General features: G+C 32.3%; 1 protein-coding gene across 2 annotated transcripts in view; it reads left to right on the top strand.

Moving 5' to 3' along the window:
- Positions 1-20,444, top strand: part of LOC142232841 (uncharacterized) — a 98,382-nt gene that overhangs the window by 44,938 nt on the left and 33,000 nt on the right. Inside the window, exon 2 of one of the 2 annotated variants that reach the window (XM_075303531.1) lies at positions 6,571-6,761. The exons of the other annotated variant lie outside the window; for it this stretch is intronic. The gene's annotated coding sequence lies outside the window, so the exon portion shown is untranslated. The remainder of the gene's footprint in view (positions 1-6,570; positions 6,762-20,444) is intronic. 2 annotated transcript variants of the gene reach the window in all.

Genomic DNA, 20,444 nt, shown 5'->3' with positions numbered 1-20,444 from the left:
AGTGCTTGGAATAATAAAGGGTGATTTGTTAAGAGCTTGATAACTTTTTTTAAAAAAAAAACGCATAAAATTTGCAAAATCTCATCGGTTCTTTATTTGAAACGTTAGATTGGTCAATGACATTTACTTTTTGAAGATAATTTCATTTAAATGTTGACCGCGGCTGCGTCTTAGGTGGTCCATTCGGAAAGTCCAATTTTGGGCAACTTTTTCGAGCATTTCGGCCGGAATAGCCCGAATTTCTTCGGAAATGTTGTCTTCCAAAGCTGGAATAGTTGCTGGCTTATTTCTGTAGACTTTAGACTTGACGTAGCCCCACAAAAAATAGTCTAAAGGCGTCAAATCGCATGATCTTGGTGGCCAACTTACCGGTCCATTTCTTGAGATGAATTGTTCTCCGAAGTTTTCCCTCAAAATGGCCATAGAATCGCGAGCTGTGTGGCATGTAGCGCCATCTTGTTGAAACCACATGCTCTTCACTCCAAATGCGGCAATTTTGCTTATTTACGTAGCCATTCAACCAGAAATGAGCCTCATCGCTGAACAAAATTTGTCGATAAAAAAGCGGATTTTCTGCCAACTTTTCTAGGGCCCATTCACTGAAAATTCGACGTTGTGGCAGATCGTTCGGCTTCAGTTCTTGCACGAGCTGTATTTTATACGGTTTTACACCAAGATCTTTGCGTAAAATCTTCCATGTGGTCGAATAACACAAACCCAATTGCTGCGAACGGCGACGAATCGACATTTCACGGTCTTCAGCAACACTCTCAGAAACAGACGCAATATTCTCTTCTGTACGCACTGTACGCATTCGTGTGGTTGGTTTAATGTCCAATAAAGTAAACTGAGTGCGAAACTTGGTCACAATCGCATTAATTGTTTGCTCACTTGGTCGATTATGTAGACCATAAATCGGACGTAAAGCGCGAAACACATTTCGAACCGAACACTGATTTTGGTAATAAAATTCAATGATTTGCATGCGTTGCTCGTTAGTAAGTCTATTCATGATGAAATGTCAAAGCATACTGAGCATCTTTCTCTTTGACACCATGTCTGAAATCCCACGTGATCTGTCAAATACTAATGCATGAAAATCCTAACCTCAAAAGAATCACCCTTTATATAACAGAATGCAATTGAACATTTGATAAAGTCCATGTCCATATATGGACGAAAGAGACTGTTTTTCATATGTTTGGGTGTAAAAATTATATGTTTGGAACTCAAATTTGTAAATACAATATTTTTAAGTGCAAGCATATAATGTTCATAAACTAGCATAACATATTTGGGACATATATGTTAATATGTTAGAACATATTATGTTTGGGACATAAAATGTTTATAAATATAATATGCTTGGATGCAAACATATATTAATTTAGAAATATACTATAAACATATATGTGTTTAGAAAGAGAGACATAAAATGTGTGCTGGAAGTAAATCATGAAAGTAACAAATTGGCGCCTTAAAAATATATATACACAAAGAAAATTCAATTAAAGATTGGAAAAATACTGTGTGTGAATATAAACAAGTATAAATTTCCAAATTTGGAGTAAACATATATATGTTGTGATATAAGACCGCCAAAAATTGTATATGCTTAAGTAAAAAGATTAAAATGAGTATTCGGAGAGAAAATTCATTCGGAACCAAGAGGAAAGACATTTGAAAAAAAGAGCATGAGTTTTGTTTATCATTTTCGCATTACGGGCACTTTTTTTGTTTCGTCAAAACAAATCGCAACGTAGGACGAGTAAGTCAAAATATTCAAACAAAGGTAATTAAAGGGATCTTCATAAAAACTAACGAAAGGGCACTATACACTGAAAAATAGCATGCCCGGTTCCAAAGATTGTGTCTCTATTTTAACAATTTTGGTATTGATTCCGAGCCAATGAAGCCGAGAATTCATGTTTCAAGTAAAAAACGTCTTTAAAATAACGTTTTGAAAAACATGTCCAGATGCAAAAATGCAACAAATTTGAAGACAATTTCATTAGTTTTAAAGAATTTTTCTGAATTATTAAAGTCAAGTTGACCTTAGTTCAAATTTTTTTTCTTTCATGTTATGATACCCATTTTCAAGTCACTTAATTATAAGGACAACACGACTTCATTAAAAAGTTTATCGACTTTTGAACATGGAAAAAAAAACTTTATATAGAGAAATGCGTCGTCTAAGCTAAGCAAAATTTATATTCTTATTTTAAGGACATGAAATCTTTGGCCTCACGACAATATTTTTTCATGTACTCTTTTTAGAGTTGTGACAGTAAAATGAAAACATTGGGAAACAGTGAAAAATTAAACAGTAAGATCTATAAAAACAAAGATTAGTTCCTCTTTATTAATGAGTAATCCAAGAGGAGTTGACGGATTCTTCGAAAATAAAAGCGGGCATTGAGTTCGAGTGTTGCCGCTAAAATTATTTCTCATTTTAACGACAAAACTCGAATCGGTAAACCCAGAATAACATTATAACTTTTTTTAACCCTTGTGTATGTGATAACACCGGATGCGATACCAGCGTGATAAGGTCCCGTGGGACCTATAATAAAAAACGAATGGTAGAGAGGTTATCCCTACGATATTTTTCGATTATTTACTATGGGTGGAGTCTTCTATGACTCACAAATTGCATATATAGATATTTGTTAGTAAATATAGAGTTTTTTTTAATTTTTATTAGAATACAGATAATGTTTAAATTTTTGATTAGTATTCTAGAGGCCCTGATGTTTGTCAAAGGCCTGGTACCTATAAGTATCCTTATACGTACCAAGCAACAATATATTGTTTTAGAAGTTGAATGTTCTGAACAAACTGGATTTTTGAAGGAAAAACAAAACGATTTTTTGTAGTGACGTTCGTTTTGTTCGCAGTATTATGTGCAGTGGTTGCTTCAAACTTGGTCAAAATTGAGGAATATTTTGCCAAATTCCAGGAGCCTATGGGTCTGGAATATGTATAGAAATATAAAAACTTAGATCGACCATGATTTCTATGAAGTTCAAATAACTTTTTTTCCACTTGTAGTTTCGCTATAGTGGATATATCCTCGGAACACATAAAATTATGTAGTATTAAGCAATGAAACCAATGGAAACTTCAAAAATGACAAGTTCTTCTAAATAACGTAATTTTCTGAAAGGATGTTATTGTTATTAATTGTTCCAAATATAAAAATCGCATTATCTTTATGCAACTTTTTAAACTGCGCTAAAACCACTGATGCAATTAGTGGTAGGTCCCAATGGACCTCATCACGCAGAATCGCACTAAACTTTTTAAAATACCTATAAAAACCGATTTAATGATTCAATCACATAAAAATTTACAGTTTTCAACTTAAAACCCTTTTATACAAGAAGTCATAAACCATCACGCTGCAAATCATGCAAAAGATAAAGTTATGTAGGAATAAAAATCAAAAAAGTCCAGCGGGACCACATCATGCACAGAAGGGTTAAGCAAATTGTATTATAACTTGGTGAGGCATGATCCCAAGCAACAATTGAATAAGTTTATTTTCTTTAGAATAAATTATTAAAGAAAGCAAATAATTGTTCACACCTAAATAAATTTATGTCTTGGTTGTAAAATTATTGTTTAGAATTTAAAAATAATGTGCTTTTGAATGGTTATCGTTAACTTTAGGATTCGATGGAAAAATATTTATATATATACTCGACTTCACATTCTTCCTTTGTAAGAGTTTTTGAATTTCTTCGAAAATTTCAAACTTGTATACAAACCCTTTTTTGTTACAAAATTTTTATTTTTGCAATAAAAAATAATATATGATTTGAACTCAGTCCATTTCGTTTATATCAAGCACTGTTGTTTTCTGACTTTAAGTCTTTTATAAGACACACTTTACAGTTTCGTAGTAAAAATTTAATATAGTAGTATGTAATGTTGAACACCTTTTCGGGATATTCCGAACGTATCTGGAATATATGTAAAAAAATATATGTAAAAAAAATAAAAAAAATGGTGTCGGTCGAAGCAGGGATCGAACCCAGGACCCTTGGCATGCAAGGCGGACGTACCAACCACTGATCCAAGCCGCCAACAAATGTATGTTTAACAATGTTATGTTGTTAAACAATGTTATGTTTGCATCGGCTCGGGGGCGCCGCAAGCTATGCTATATAAATATGACTTATAACGACCATAACAGCTACGTAGCCCAGTGGTTAGTGTGCTGCCTTACAAACTGTGTGGTCCGCTGTTCGAATCCCCGTCCGGCAAAAGGTAAAATTTAAAAAAAAATATAAAATTTAATAATTTCTTCTACTATGTTTGTATTACAGAAAAAGGTGCAAAGAACTAGAAAACTCGTGGAAGTGAGAAAAATGTGAGGGAATATATAATTAGGCAGAAAAAAAATTGAGCACAATCTTCTATGGGAGAAAATTCTTCTAAGCATATAATATTTTTGGGTTCAAAATGTTTCCAAACATATTATATGTTCACATAATAACATATAGTTTTTTGGAAGACAACATTATTGAATTTGGATGGAAAAATACATAATGTTTGGAACTTAGACTACCCAAACATATTATATTGTTTAGACCAATATGCTTTCAAACATATTATATATTGGAAGAAATCAAATATATAAATGTTTGGGCAATACCCAAAAATGTATATGCTTGAAGCAAAATGTGTTTGGGAGTATATGTTACAGAAGCGATTTTTTTTGAGGGTGTAGCTGTTAAAAATTGAAAAAAAAGAAAACTAGTAAGTTTTTCCCAGTCTAACATTTTCATAATATTTATCAGAAATTTTGAATTTAGAGTTATTTGAGATTCATAAACAAATGCGGAATTTTCCCGTCGCCCCAGATTTTGAGATAGCCCTACATAATTGAGAAATATACACCCGATGTCTTTGGAGGCTGTAATTTTAAATTAAACCACTGCCAGACTTTTGGGGAAAGTTTGTTTCATCAAAGCCACTCGAAATTCTTTACATTAAATTAATGGCCTATAATATCCATAACTGTCCAGCTATTCCTGTCATATGTTGTATGGTAGTTGTTATTTAAAATTCCGCCCGTCCTAATTTTTGGCAGTTTATACATCCGACAAATTACATTTTTTAACATGTGAACATTCTATCTGATTAGTCCGACATTTTGATTTTATTATTATTTTTCTTTTTTATGTAAAATTATTTTTTATAAAATGCCTATATAGTCCAATACCAGGATTTTACTTCTAAAACTTCTGGAAGCCTAATTATTTTTTTAAATTTTGTGTTTTTATAAATACCCTACAGGAAATGGATCAACCACAGAACCGGTACAGGACTAGTCCCTGGTGTGTATGGACCAGTCCCAGTTCTGGTCAAAACGTATGGAAGGGACCGGTCACTTTAGCATGGGTTTGTCATTGATGGGGTAAATTTACATTTTAGGACGCGTCTTGGAGTCATCCCAACGGACACGTCCTGGGACAATTTCGCAGGAGCACCCCATATACAGGTTCTCAGGAACCAGTCTCGGACAAACCCTTAGAAATCTGTTTCAATTTGGGATCCCAATCGAACCCAAATGAAAAAAAAAACAACTTTTGAAATATGTCGAACAGGTCCTCAGGAACCAGTCTCGGACAAACTCTTAGAAATCTGTTTCAATTTGGGCATCCCATTCGAACCCAAAATGAAAAAAAACAACTTTTGAAATATGTGCCAATATTTATGTGCGTTACTATAAATTTAAGATATGCTATATTGTCCTTAGATTAAATGTGTATCTGTTGCATCCCATTAGATTTCCGCTTAGATTAGATATGGTCGTGAAATTCCCTCTTATCAATGAGATTCTACATTGATAATTGCCTTAATAGGAAAGATTATATAGACTGAACTTGAAGAAAAAACGTACTGTGTGTCTGGATAAATTCGATAAACAAATAAAATTTAATTAACTAATTTAATTAGTAGATAAAAATTGTTAGCTTTGAAATCTTTTAGGGATGATCTATCTTGGGTCTTGTATACTAAAATTCCTATGGAATACTCGAATTATTCTTACCAAATTGAGTCATTTTTTTCACCACTACTGTAAATCACTTTTTCATATAACTACAGTCAATGGTACATTGCTCAATTGTAAACATTTTCAAGTATATTCTTAATTGCAAATACAATATTTTTTATTTACTTAAAATTTTGATTGCAATAATTAATTTTTTATATAGAGATGTAAAAATTTTCAATCATTTTCTTAACTTTGTTTAGTTTTTAATTTAATTAATTGTGTTAATTGTGTCAATTAATATTTTAATTGTTTATGTTTCAGTCAACATTTAATTGCTATTTTTTTCTGTGTAGTAAAGCATTACCTTGATTTGATTTCGACCTTTACTCGTGGTTTAAGAAATTGTATTAAAGATATATAGTTCCCTTTTCGTTGCTAGTAAATTTAACATTTTCAATTTGAAATTGCAAGTTTTCATTTAGACTTGTTAATTTTATTATATTTTTCGATAAGTGTAGTGTATTCTCATTTTAATTGCATATTTGAATATTTTATTATTGCAGGCAATCCCACAAGCCGATATTAACTTATTTTAAGCATATGATGATAATAATTTTACTTCCTGCTTGCCCAAAATATTTTCCTATTCCATTTGATGGGATCAACGTTTAATTTCCGAAACAAGCTTCCTTTGGTGGAATTATTTCAAATTTTTAAAACTGGAAATGTTAACGAGGCATTAACACAGAGACCGGTAAGTTAATCTAGAAACGAAAATGGTTTTACGTATATAGATATAGAAGACAAGTATGTGGTAATAGAATAACAAATTATAAAATATACATAAATACCACAATACTACTGGAATGCAGTGTATTATAAGTTGGTACACACATACCGTGTTCAGAAGAAAATAGTCTGAGTAGATATCTTCCGTCTACCGTCTGTATTTTAGTGTGCACACGCAAAAAAATAATTCTTTCCTCCCAAACGAAATTTTAGACAAACAAAGTTCGTTTCTCATTTGCTTTAAGGAAGTTTATTTAGAAGAAGAGTATATACTTTTTGTGATAAACGTTTATTCTTTTCCAGGATATAACAACAATTTTATAAAGACTAACTAAAAAAAAAACTTTTCTGGCTAATTGCATTTTCCCTCCTATCTTTCTCACTTCTACGAGGGGTTTTAGTTCTTAGCACCTTTTTCTGTAATACAAACAATGTAGAAGAAATTATTCGATTTTATAATTTTTTTTTTAAATTTTACCTTTCGCCTGGACGGAGAATCGAACCGCGGACCATGCAACTTGTAAGCCAACACACTATCCACTGAGCTATGTAGCTGTTATTGTCATCAATAGACAATTATCCATATAAGTTACATTTATATAGCATAGCTTGCGGCGCCCACAAGCCGATAACAGAAACTTACGTACCAAGGGTCCTGGGTTCGATCCCTGCTTCGACCGAACACAAAAAAGTTTTTTTTTTTACATATATTCCAGATATGTTCTCAAGATTCCAAAAAGGTATTCAACATTACATACAACTATATTAAATTTTTACTATGAAACTGTAAAATGTGTCTTATTAAAGACTTAAAGTCAGAAAAGGACAGTGCTTGATATAAACGAAATGGACTGTGTTGTTGGTTCAAAAAATGTCCCAAATACGTTATGCTAGTTTATGAACATTATATGTTTGCACATAAGAATAATGTGCTAAAAATATGAGTTCCAAACATATAATTTTTACACCAAAACATAAGAAAAACAGTCTTTTTCGTCCGTGAATCTTATTCACACATGTCGGTGGCAGTGAGTGAACATAGATATGAATCCAGATTATATTGAAAAATAAGGACAAAAAAGTTACCTACTTTCCCATACATTCCCAAACAATTTTCCCTATAATATTTTTCGTTAAATTTGAACAAATTTTACAAAACAAAAATGGTTCTAAGTACTTCATTATCTCAAAACATGGAAATGCAACGCATATAACTTAGAATATAAATTTGTATTACCACCACAGTTGCCACAGTTGGTAGAATTCTACCCAAAATAACATAGTAATTTTTTTTGTTAAATCTCTATAAAAATAAAATTTTGGAAAACGTTTCTATAAACAAATTTTTGTGAGAAATAAGAAGCAATAACATTTTGAGAACAAAATTCCATAGAAATAAAATTTTGAGAAAATTTTTTATAGAAATAATATTTAAAAAGAAAAATTCTATAGAAATACAATTTTGACAAAATTTTCTATAGAAATAAAATATTAACAACATTTTCTACAGGAATAAAGTTTTGACAAAAATTTCTATAGAAATATTTGTGATAATCTTCAAATTTTGTTAGATTTTTTTTGGCACGAGTGGTAACTGTTGTAATTTCCTCCTCTAGAGCCACCAAAATGTAAAAATTATTACAAATTGTGTTGAGTGAAAATGCCCCTACATTGCGGCCCTACGTCCTACAAGACGCTAAATATTACAAAAAAATTACATATAGGGATTTTCCCCTACTTCTAGCAACACTGGCTGTAGTTGATTTTGCACCTACGGCAGATCAAACTTATTATACCCAGACCACTGTGTGGTTTAAATAGGGTATACAAATAGCGCCCGTAATGGTGTTTAAATGTGTTAAACCGATCAACATCACAGTAATGCTTGGATAAAAACTTAGTGTGGTCGTATACATCAGGGCTGATAAATAACATTCTTCAAATTGTACTGAATCAGCTTCGAAAAAGTACTTTTTTAAACCAAAAGGTACTTTTTTCATTCAGACCTCATCCCTTTTTGCTTATGAAAGAGATCAACCATGATAAAAAGGTTATCATTCATAACTGCCATATAGATTTTCATGGTTTTATTGGGGCATTTTCTGAAATAATGCTGGAATTCATAAATTGCTCAAGTGAACTAATATGCTCCTCGTGTGTAATATATTGTATGTAGGAACAATTGGTTACGGTTGAAACCAAAGTCTTATCGACCGAAGAATTGGCATTCGGCCGAAACTCGGTCTTCAGCGTCAAGAGGCCGATTAACCGAATCCGAAGCGTTTTTAATAATTTATTTCATATCAAATTGTCCCAGTCCTCCATAACATCATATCCATTAAAATTGAGAAGAGTAAAAAAAACATATTTGATCAATAAAATATGCTAATATTGAAGTAGATTAAAGTTAAAGTGGCAGCCCGATGTATTTTCAGGCTCACTTAGACTATCCATTGCGATATTGATGTAAAACACTCCAAACTCCTTCAATTACAAATTTTAGAAAAATATAATTTGTTTGTAGGTTTTTATTGTTATTCGTTTATTTGCAACGGCCAAATTTCTGGCTAAAAATCAAAGCAAATTGGTCTGGGAACCTCTGGCATAGACAATGATCCACCACAATCTTTAGCCATTCACAAATAAAATTTTCTATTTTTTTTTGAGAGAAATTTCCGCGTTCATATTTTAATTTACAACTTTAAAGAAGGTTGAAAAAGATACCAAATGTTTCGCGGGGGCACCACTGTACTTATTTTGCTCAAATAGTATCAAAAAAAGTACAGATGTGTCAACTTTATCAAACCTGGTATGCATATACTGAGTGCAATTGCAATGAACATGTGAATCATTCAATGTTGACAACAGCCTTGTTTAAAATAGATTTGCTGTTTTATTCATACTAGTTCTGGTGGTTTCATAAGAAAGCTAAGCATGGATTATTGGAGACCCATTTTAAGCTTTTATACACTCAAAAAAAAAAAAAAAGTTTACTTGGATCCAAAGATGTTGACCTTCTCTTAAGGAGTTTGGTATTGATTCCGAACCAAAGATGCGGCTTCTTTAAAATAAAGAAATTTTTTAGCGATCTATGTGTGTTTAAATCTAGGATCAATAAAATTAGAATTAGGATACAGATCTCATTTATCGAATTTTCATTCCCTTTTAGCGGTATATTAATAAAGTTATTCACGTATAAACAAATGTCATTTTAAAAATACAAATCATAACGGATTCTTCAAAGTAAAAATTATTTTCTTAATTTCAACAAAACTTTATACCAAAGATGCTAATCCTCAAAATAACTCTTAGCCTATATTTGTAGCGTTTTTATCTTAAATCTAAAGATTCAATATTTCAGTTAATTTAAGGACTATTTCTTTTAATCAAATATGTGTTTCTTTCCTTTAAGGAAGTTTTGCCTTATTTCAAAGACACCCGATTTAAACGGAGGGAGGTAAATTTCCAAAATTTGCGTTCTAAATTTTTTAAAAAATAATTGAAACAAAAATTATAAACTTTATTTTAATTAAAATTTCATTATTTCAAAGAAATTTGTCCTTAATAGTTTGTAAATTGCGCATCCAAAAATTTAGGTTGCGTAATCTTTAATATCACGTAAATATTTTTTTCAATGTAAAAAAGTAAAATGTTAACTTCAATTTGGGAAAGCCTATGTCCTCCTATATAAATGTGTAGAACGTTTTGAATAGATACGGGCAATAGTTTAGAAATTTTAATAAGGCTCTTTTCTTATAGCACTGTATGCAACATTTGTATGGGCTATCCAGAACATCGTTGCACTGGTGTTCTATCCAGAACATCTCACTACAAGTCGCGTCGGAGTTGCCACATTGCATTTTGATAAAGTGACGCTTTTTAGATTCACAATAGCAATTTATTATGACTAATTTATGAGATTCAAAGCGGTACAGTGTCATAAATTATCGCAGGGGTAAATATTTATTACTATTTGAGCATTTCATACATTAAAAATATAAGATTTCACTTGTTTTCTGTGATTGTTTTTAAACAGCTGATGACAGTGTTGCATATTTTTTTTTGAGATGTCCTGGATAAACGAGTAATCTGGTTTTTTTTAGTCCGTGATTGCTTAGGCTATCCAGTGCTAAAAGAAAACAGCCCTAATATTGTTTCCAAGTATTATTGAAATAGCCCACTATTTGAGGCTAAACATATCTTTAATATAAAGTGTGAAAATCGTTGAAATGAAATCAATAAGTAACAGCAGTTAGCATCACCTAAAGAGAAATGAGAGAGTAACCAATAACACTGGGGTTAGGCTTTTTGGTCAATGGCTCCAACGAACGCAAAAAATTAATTTCATTTCTGGGAAACGAAATTTTAGAAGTTTTGTTTTCTTATTAAAATATTGTTCATCTAGACGAGTTCGTTGGGGACAAACGTGACAACAGCTATCATAAATATTAATTTGCTTTTAAGGAAATAAATTTAGTACGAAAATAAAATATTTCATTGGTGTAAAATTTTGTTTCGGAGGAAAGAACTATTTTTTTTTTGGTGTGCGGATGTAAGGGCAATGAATGTTGCGGTTGTGGCTAAAATAAAGTATTTTTTCCATTCCCTGCTACATAGAAAAAATGTCACCAAAATATTTCCAATTAAAACAAGTATATACGGCCGTAAGTTCGGCCAGGCCGAAGCTTATGTACCCTCCACCATGGATTGCGTAGAAACTTCTACTGAAGCCGATGGCAAGGTATCTTAAAACTTCCTAACAACGTAATATATACCACATAGTCCATACGTGGTATATATTAAACTACAAAAGGGCCGATAAAATACGTATATAATTAAGTTTAAAGTTTCTATAGAAATAAAATTTTGACAAAATAAAATTTTGACAACATTTTCTATAGAAGTAAAATTTGGAAAAAATTTTCTATAGAAATGAAATTTGGAAAAAATATTCTATAGAAATAAAATTTCGACAAAATGTTCAATAGAAATAAAATTTTGTCAAAATTTTCTTCAGAAATAAAACTTTGACAAAATTTTCTATAGAAATAACATTTTGACAATATTTTCTATAGAAAAAACATTTTGACAATGTTTTCTATAAAAATAAAATGTTGGTAGATTATTTTTGGCTCGAGTGGCAACCATGATTATGAACCGATATGGACCAATTTTTGTGTGATTGGGGATCGGCTATATATAACTATAGACCGATATGGACCAATTTCGGCATGGTTATTAGCGGCCTTATACTAACACCACGTTGCAAATTTCAACCGGATCGGATGAGTTTTGCTCCTCCAAGAGGCTCCGGAGATCAAATCTGGGCAACGGTTTATATGGGGGCTATATATAATTATGGACCGATATGGACCAATTTTTGCGTGTTTGTTAGAGACCACATTCTAACACCATGTTCCAAATTTCAATAGGATCGGATGAATTTTGCTCCTCCAAGAGGCTCCGGAGGACAAAACTGGGGATCGATTTATATGGGGGCTATATATAATTATGGACCGATATGGACCAATTCTTGCATGGTTGTTAGAGACCATATACTAACACCACGTACCAAATTTCAACCGGATCGGATGAATTTTGCTCCTCTAAGAGGCTCCGTAGGTAAAATCTGGGGATCGGCTTATATGGGGACTATATATAATTTTGGGTCGATGTGGACCAATTTTTGCATGGTTGTTAGAGACCATATACTAACACCATGTACCAAATTTCAGCCGGATCGGATGAAATTTGCTTCTCGTAGAGCAATCACAGGCAAATTTGGGGGGTCCGTTTATATGGGGGCTATACGTAAAAGTGGACCGATATGGACCAATTTTTGCATGGTTGTTAGAGACCATATACTAACACCATGTACCGAATTTCAGCCGGATCGGATGAAATTTGCTTCTCTTAGAGCAATCGCAAGCCAAATTTGGGGGTCCGTTTGTATGGGGGCTATATGTAAAAGTGGACCGATATGGACCAATTTTTGCATGGTTGTTAGAGACCATATACTAACATCATGTACCAAATTTCAGCCGGATCGGATGAAATTTGCTTCTCTTAGAGCAATCACAGGCAAATTTGGGGGTCCGTTTATATGGGCGCTATACGCAAAAGTGGACCGATATGGCCCATTTCTAATACCATCCGACCTACACCAATAACAACTAAAACCAAGTTTCAAGTCGATAGCTTGTTTCGTTCGGAAGTTAGCGTGATTTCAACAGACGGACGGACGGACGGACATGCTCAGATCGACTCAGAATTTCACCACGACCGAGAATATATATACTTTATGGGGTCTTAGAGCAATATTTCCATGTGTTACAAACGGAATGACAAAGTTAATATACCCCCATCCTATGGTGGAGGGTATAAAAATGATGAAATTAAATCAATTAAAAAATGATTGAAATGTCATGACACATGACATTCGTTATTTGGTAAATCAATTGCTGAAGGCAATATACTGGGGAGGTGTACATGGAAAGTAAAAATTTTTCTACTGAATTTCTTTTTTTGAACTTGTTGATTTTTTTAAAACTTGTTCTTTGCGATAGAATAACATTCGAAATAGAATAACATTGGAAATCCGAAAAAGATGTCTTCCCAACCATTTTGGTCACGAAATGGTTGGTCTCGAATGCGCATCGCAGACATTGTTACCGTTGTGTAACTTTAGGGGCAAATTTGTCAGTTTTTTCAAGCGATGATATTTTTGTGTCAGTTTTTTTTTCTTGTGCCACTAAATATGATACTTTTTACATTTTTGTGCTACATTTTCATAATACTGTGTCACTTTTTAATAACATTTATATTGCAAGATTTTTTTTGATCCGTGGTGCAATGTTTATCTCCTCTCAGTAATGTTAGTGATATATCTGAGTGTTTCAAAGCTTCTCCAAGTGGTTTCACCGCAATGTGGAACGCCGTTCGGATTCGGCTATAAAAAGGAGTTCCCTTGTCATTGAGCTAAACAAAGAATCGAGCAGCACTCAGTGATAAGAGAGAAGTTCACCACTGTGACATTGGTCTGAATAGTCTAAGTGAGTCTGAAATATTTGTTTAAGATTTCATTATAACTTGATGGGGAATAGCAAATTTTCACACAGTTTGTATTCCTTAAAATGGATTATTAAAGAAAAGTAATCGTGAAAAAATGTCGATTTTAGCGGCTAAACTCGAACTTAATACCCACCTTTACGGTTAAATTCAGTATATGCTGCAAAGCCTCTTGAACAGTTTAAACTAAGTTTTCTTTTTATTTTATCCATTTTTATTGTCTTAAGGTGTGTTTTACTAAAAGCTTCCTTATTAAATGAAGCCCGCCTAAAGGCGGTATTGGGCATTAGAGGGTTAACGCTCATCTTCTAAATGTTATATGATTTGATTCCATGCCGTAATGGTGAATGAAGTGCCATATCTCTACATGGGCTTCTCCATTTTTTCATTCACCTTTATCTAAAGGTGTTTGTACTAGTACTTGAAAATATCGTTCAAACCTATTTGAACCTCACATCGGTCGATGCAAATGGCTTATTATCAAATGGGTAAATTTCATGTTGGAACGTTTAAATAAACAATGAATTGTGGTCTTACGAGTATACCCTAAAGGAGGTTTGCTTTTGTTGCTGTTGTCTGCCATGCCATTCCTATTGACTGAGAAATTCACAATTTGTATTTTGGCATTAGGCCAGAAACCAGCTACTTACACTAGATACTTCTACCAAATGCTTTTTTATTTGCAACCACTAGAGTCTTGCTAACAAGCAGCTACTATACGATAGTCTGAATAAATGAATAGTTAGATATTTGCTGGTATTTAGTCAGGGCCATTCACTTTGTTTACAAATAGTTGTACGAAAATGGAACTTGTACATTAGGATAAGAAGGACAATTAATTTGACTTAATAAGAAACTATAATTGAAGTAAAAGCTTGGCTTGATGGCGAGTTTACGGATACTGACATACACTCAGAGAGGAGTGAACCCATTAGCGAGTTATTTTTAACTAACCAGTGTTAATATTGAACTTCGTATGTCGCTAAAGAAGTATGTACCCATAGTAACCCTGTAGGAAATTGAGGTGACTTTAAGTTAATAAATTGTTAGTTATAACTGAGTCACAGGTGACTCAAATCCTAACTCATTTCCCATATAAATTCCTATTCAGTTTTAACACGTGTTGTCATTGGAAGGAGTCAGTCCTCACTCAAACCTGCATAAGCTTCAGCTAACCAAAAGTTAGCTCAAAGTGAGTTAGCTTTAGGCTGATAATATATGAGCATACTATGAGTTAGCTCTTAACTGATTAGTTTATGGTGAGCCCTTTGTGGATAATAAAATATTTTGTTTTTGTTCTATTATTTTTGATTCATTTTATTTTGAATTAATTAAAAAATAATAACAATTCAGATTTTTTAAAATTATTTTACAATAAATAAAATATAATGTAAGTAAAAATTCGGATAATATTAGTTGAGTTCATCTTGTCTTGAGTTTGAGTGTTGTGTTAATTTTCTCGTTTAACTCAGAGGGAGTTGTACCTACTTTTGTAATGACGCACACTGAATGGAAGTGGCATTCGTCAGGGAAGTCCAAAAGGCTTAAGTGTATTTCCCAATATCTTCGTCCTCAAACAGCCATTTAACACTTTTATTCGAAGTTTCCATTTATTCCTTCACTGATAATGATGAGTTCTAGTGGAAATAAGGAAAGTTTAATTATTAAATTGCGTTTGAATTATGCATTTCTATGCATAAGTTCTCTAAAAATAGACGCTAAATTGAAACAAATATAAAAAGCCAAATCCAAATTGACAGTTATAGAAGCCAATACATATTTTTTGTCTGTTTATTTGAATTGTTTCCATGACTTTAATTCACTTAAATATGTGAGTAGAGTGAGTAAAAAGGTAACTCATTGCTGATCGAGAAAAAGTGAGTTTGGGAAAAATTCAACTGACTCAAGACTGCATAAATAACGAGTTAGCTTAAAGTCGCCTCAAATTAGTTAGTAAAAAGTTAGTTTGATTTTGAATGAGTTCGAGACGTTCCTACAGGGAAGTTCAGACTTTTGTCAAGTTCAAATTTAACTCTTCAGAAGTAAAAAATTAACTAAATAATACTTTTTTTTTTAAACGAAAAAAATAATGTTCTGGATATCCTAGACCACCTGGTGACTTGGAGCAAAGATACCTCAAGGGGAGGGAGGATTTGAGTTATTATTACATCCCCATTTCTACATGTCATATTATATTTAGTACAAACCACTTACTCTTCTGTAGTACAAATCATTTAGAATCATTTATTCGATTTTGTTTTTATCATTTTATAAAATTTTACATTTTGTCCGGACGGAGGATCGAACCGCATACCATCAGTTTTCTAAACAAACACACTATCCACTGGGCCACTTAGCTCTTATACTCATCAACAACCAAATGTGACTTTGTTAATTCTTTCTTGCTTGGCTGCTTATATTCATTAACACATACAGTCAAGGGTGTCCATTTAGGAGACGAACTATTGTCTAGAAATAGATTCACTTTCCGGAAGTTAGAATTGACATTCATCATTTATTTATACTAAAAATGGAAGTTTCGTGTCCAACTAGACTTCGTAATATTGTACAGTAAAAGTTGAGTATCGCTGAGAAACTTCTTCGTACGTTCGAGAAAATACGTATTCGCTATTATTATATTTGCTTCAGTCCATTTACGAACTCATTGGGAGTTCTTAACCATTTTGCTGGTAATGGCCGTAAGTTCAATTTACTTCCACTGAGTTAATTTTGTTCATCAATAGTTAAATTTAACTAACTGTGAATAAAATTTTGAACTACTCAATATTATGGAATTTACATGTAGTTACGACGTTCCCTTTTCTGAGTGTAGTAATCAAGATCTGCGTCCCTCCGTTAAAGTCGCAAGTCTTTACACTAAGGCGAATTTTCTTTAAAGTAAAGAAACACATTTTTGATGTAAAGAAATCGTCTTAAATGAACTGAAATATTGAATCCTTAGATTTAAGATAAAAACGCTTTAAATATAGGCTAAGACTTATTTTGAGGATTTAGCATCTTGGGTATAAAGTTTTTTTTTTTGGAATTAAGAAACAGTTTTTACTTTGAAGTGTCCGTTATAATTTGAATTTTTAAAATGGCATTTGTTTGTACGTCAATGGCCGCGAAAAGAGAATGAAAATCCTATAATTTTTTTTTTAATTTTATTGATCCTAGATTTAAAGCGAGATAGATCGTTAAAATGTCTTTACTTTAAAGAAGCCGCATCTTTGGCTCGAATTCAATACCAAAATCCTTAAGGGGAGCTCAAAATCTTTTTTAAGTGTATTTATAACCAGAATTCATGCTGATTTAATTCTATTAGCGCTCAATACGAGTCGGGTCGTCGTTTTTTCAATTGATCTGTGGAGTATATTAAAAAATAACCTGAAACCTAAATTTTAAACAGGTATAGTTCCACTATACACCCCATTCTAACAATTTCGAACCCTAGAGGTTCATGTAGTCAAGTGGGGCGATTGGTTTATACGAGGGATACATAAAAACATGAGTCAATATAGCAAGTGAGAAATTTGGGTGGAATTATTATCACACTGAAAAAAATATTGTCGTGAGGTCAAAGATTTCATGTCTTTAAAATACGAATTTAAATTTTGCTTAGCATAGAAGATACATTTCTCTAATACAAAGTTTTTTTCCTTGTCCAAAAGTCGATAAACTTTTCAATGAAGTCGTATTGTCCTTATAATTAAGTGATTTCACTTAGAAATGGGTATCATAGCATGAAAGAAAAAATGTTTGGACTAAGGTCAATTTGACTTTAATAATTCAGAAATATTCTTTAGATTTAATGAAATTGTCTTTAAATTTGTTGTCTTTTTGCAAAATCTTTGGAACCGGGCGTGCTTTTTTCAGTGCATGCAGAACATTTGAGAAAACGGAGATATAGGGCAAGGTTACCTAAGGTGGTATACGAAAAAACAAAAAATATCTTTCTTTTCAAACCATTCCCAGCAAAAAAGCGTCGCCAAAAAAGGAGTGAATATTTTCCTTTGGATCTGAAAGTGATGAAAAATTGTAGCAGAAGCGATGAATTTAATATGGGCTTGTCATGGATGGATAGATATCCACAATTTCAACAGCCGAAATAAATAATTTTTATATTTTTAATGATTTTCAATGCATTTTAACGCTTGTCTGAAACGTTAGACTTCAAATATTTTTAAAAATTCGTAATTTTTCTTGAATGGATTTAGCTTTTTTCGACAAAATTTAAAAAAATGGTACCATTTTATTAATTTGTACTCTGTTTTTAATCTATTTGAAACAAAAGAAGTTAAAATTACCCTATTAAAAATGTTTTTTCCTTACCCTATTAAAAATGTTTTTTCCTTACCCTATTAAAAATGTTTTTTCCCTTTTTAATACATGAATTCCTAGATTAGTATAAAAATCCGCAAATGAATTTCTGTGTACAGTGTGGCATCGGTCGATGAGTAATCAGATAATTAAGTTAAGTTTTATCCATAAAACCAGTAAGCCATTTTGAAAATAGTATTTATTGTATAAGTCACTTGCTTTTCATCCCTGCGACTATTAATACCTATTGGTAAGAATTCGACCAAAGAAAATAAAAATACAATCCGTACATACAGTCCAATCCCTAATTGCTGTTTCATTTCTTTTGGTCAATGGTTTTATCGTCATCTTTGGTCATCTTTTCTGTGAGCGATAAACAAATTGATTTGTCATCATAAAGCTTTTGGTTTATCTTCGGCTCATGAGAGATCCATGATCATTCTGTTCATCTCACACAGATTTAAGTAATCCCAGTTTATCCCCGCTGACTCCACCAAAACTCTGTTACACCCAAACAGAAGTAGATTGGACGAATTTCTAAACAAGGAAATAATCCTCATTTAATGTCCATACACGCAAAGAAAAAAAACGTTTGGAAAACGTGTACCGAAAACGTTTTTCTTTTGTTAGAGTTTTTTGAATTGTACACTTTTATCGCCCAAAAAATTCGTTTGTTACAAAATTTTTATTTTGTCAATTAAAAAAACTTATTTTTGAACCAACAACACAGTCCATTACGTTTATATCAAACACTGTTCTTTTCTGACTTTAGGTCTTTAATAAGACACATTTTACAGTTCATAGTAAAAACTTAATATAGTGGAAGGTAATGTTGAACATTTTTTCGGAATCTTCCGACCATATCTGGAATATATGTAAAAAAAAAAACTTTGTTCGAAGCAGGGATCGAACCCACGATCCTTGGCATGCAAGTCGGACGTAGCAACCACTGCTCCACGGTGCCCAACTAAATGTATTTTTCTGTTAAATAAAGTTTGTTTAATCGGCTCGTGGGCGCCGCAAGCTATGCTATATAAATATAACTTATATGGACAATTTTCTATTGATGACAATAACAGCTATATAGCTCAGTGGATAGTGTGTTGGCTTAAAATTGCATGGTCCGCAGTTCGATTCTCCGTCCAGGCGAAAGATACACAAAAAAATTTTAAAAATTTATAAAATCGTACAATTTCTTCTACATTGTTTGTATTACAGAAAAAGGTGCTAAGAACTAAAAACCTCGTGGATGTGAGAAAGATGAGAGGGAAAATGCAATTAGCCAGAAACATTTTTTTTGAGTTAGTCTTTATGAAATTGTTTTTACATCCTGGAAAAGAATAAACGTTTATCACAAAAAGAATATACTTTTCTTCCAAATACACTTCCTTTCAGCGAAAAGCAAATGAGAAATGAACTTTGTTTGTCTAAAATTTCGTTTGGGAGGAATGAATTATTTTTTTGCGTGTAGGTATCAACTTCGTCTCAATCTATTCCTTTATAATGTTCCGCAAACATGCAAGTGTTTGGCTTAAATTGGTTGTTTTAAAATTTCATTTCGGAGAAATTTATTATTTTTGGTGTGCAATCTTGAAAATTGCAAAAAACAAAAAAAAAAAACATTTTGTTCACATTTTTGTTCGTCATTTGCCATGCCATCCTATTGTACGTGCAATAGAGTATCTTTGTGAAACCCTCATAGCCTCTATACCCCTTTTCGGGTGTAGGGATTTTTCACTGACTTATGATTCTGATAGCATGTAAGTATGTGATTTCGTTTTCGTTTTCGTTTTGTAATCTAGTCGTTATTAATATCTTTGTTCAAGTGTACTGTACATAAGCAAGATTGCAATTGAAGGCGTGAAATTGTTTTTCTTTGTTTTGAGTAAAAAAAAAAGTGAAAACAGACAATGAGTATTTAACCTTGATTTGACAACGGGAATTTTGATATCACCAACCGTACAGAATTATCGTTAACTTGCCAAGTTTTATTTTCTAAGCCAAAAACCGACCACATATTAACCTTTGGTTATAGAAGACAGTGGCCAGAATTGAGAGGGAAATTCATTCTAGTTTCTTTTATTCCTAAAGTAAAGCGTTTCTCGGAAAGTGTTTGTATGTGAACACATATGCATCTAAATATCAAATGCCATGCAAAATAAATTTGTTATTATACTCTTATTCAATGGTACAGTTTGAGTTTGTGCATTTGTACACCCAAAGAAAAAATACTTTCCTCTGAAAAAAAAAAAATGTCTTT

The sequence above is a fragment of the Haematobia irritans genome, chromosome 4, assembly GCF_050003625.1.
Source record: "Haematobia irritans isolate KBUSLIRL chromosome 4, ASM5000362v1, whole genome shotgun sequence".
In the NCBI taxonomy this organism is placed as follows: domain Eukaryota; kingdom Metazoa; phylum Arthropoda; class Insecta; order Diptera; family Muscidae; genus Haematobia; species Haematobia irritans.
The sequence above is the reverse complement of the archived record's forward strand: the minus strand, read 5'-3'. Positions and strand labels throughout refer to the sequence as shown.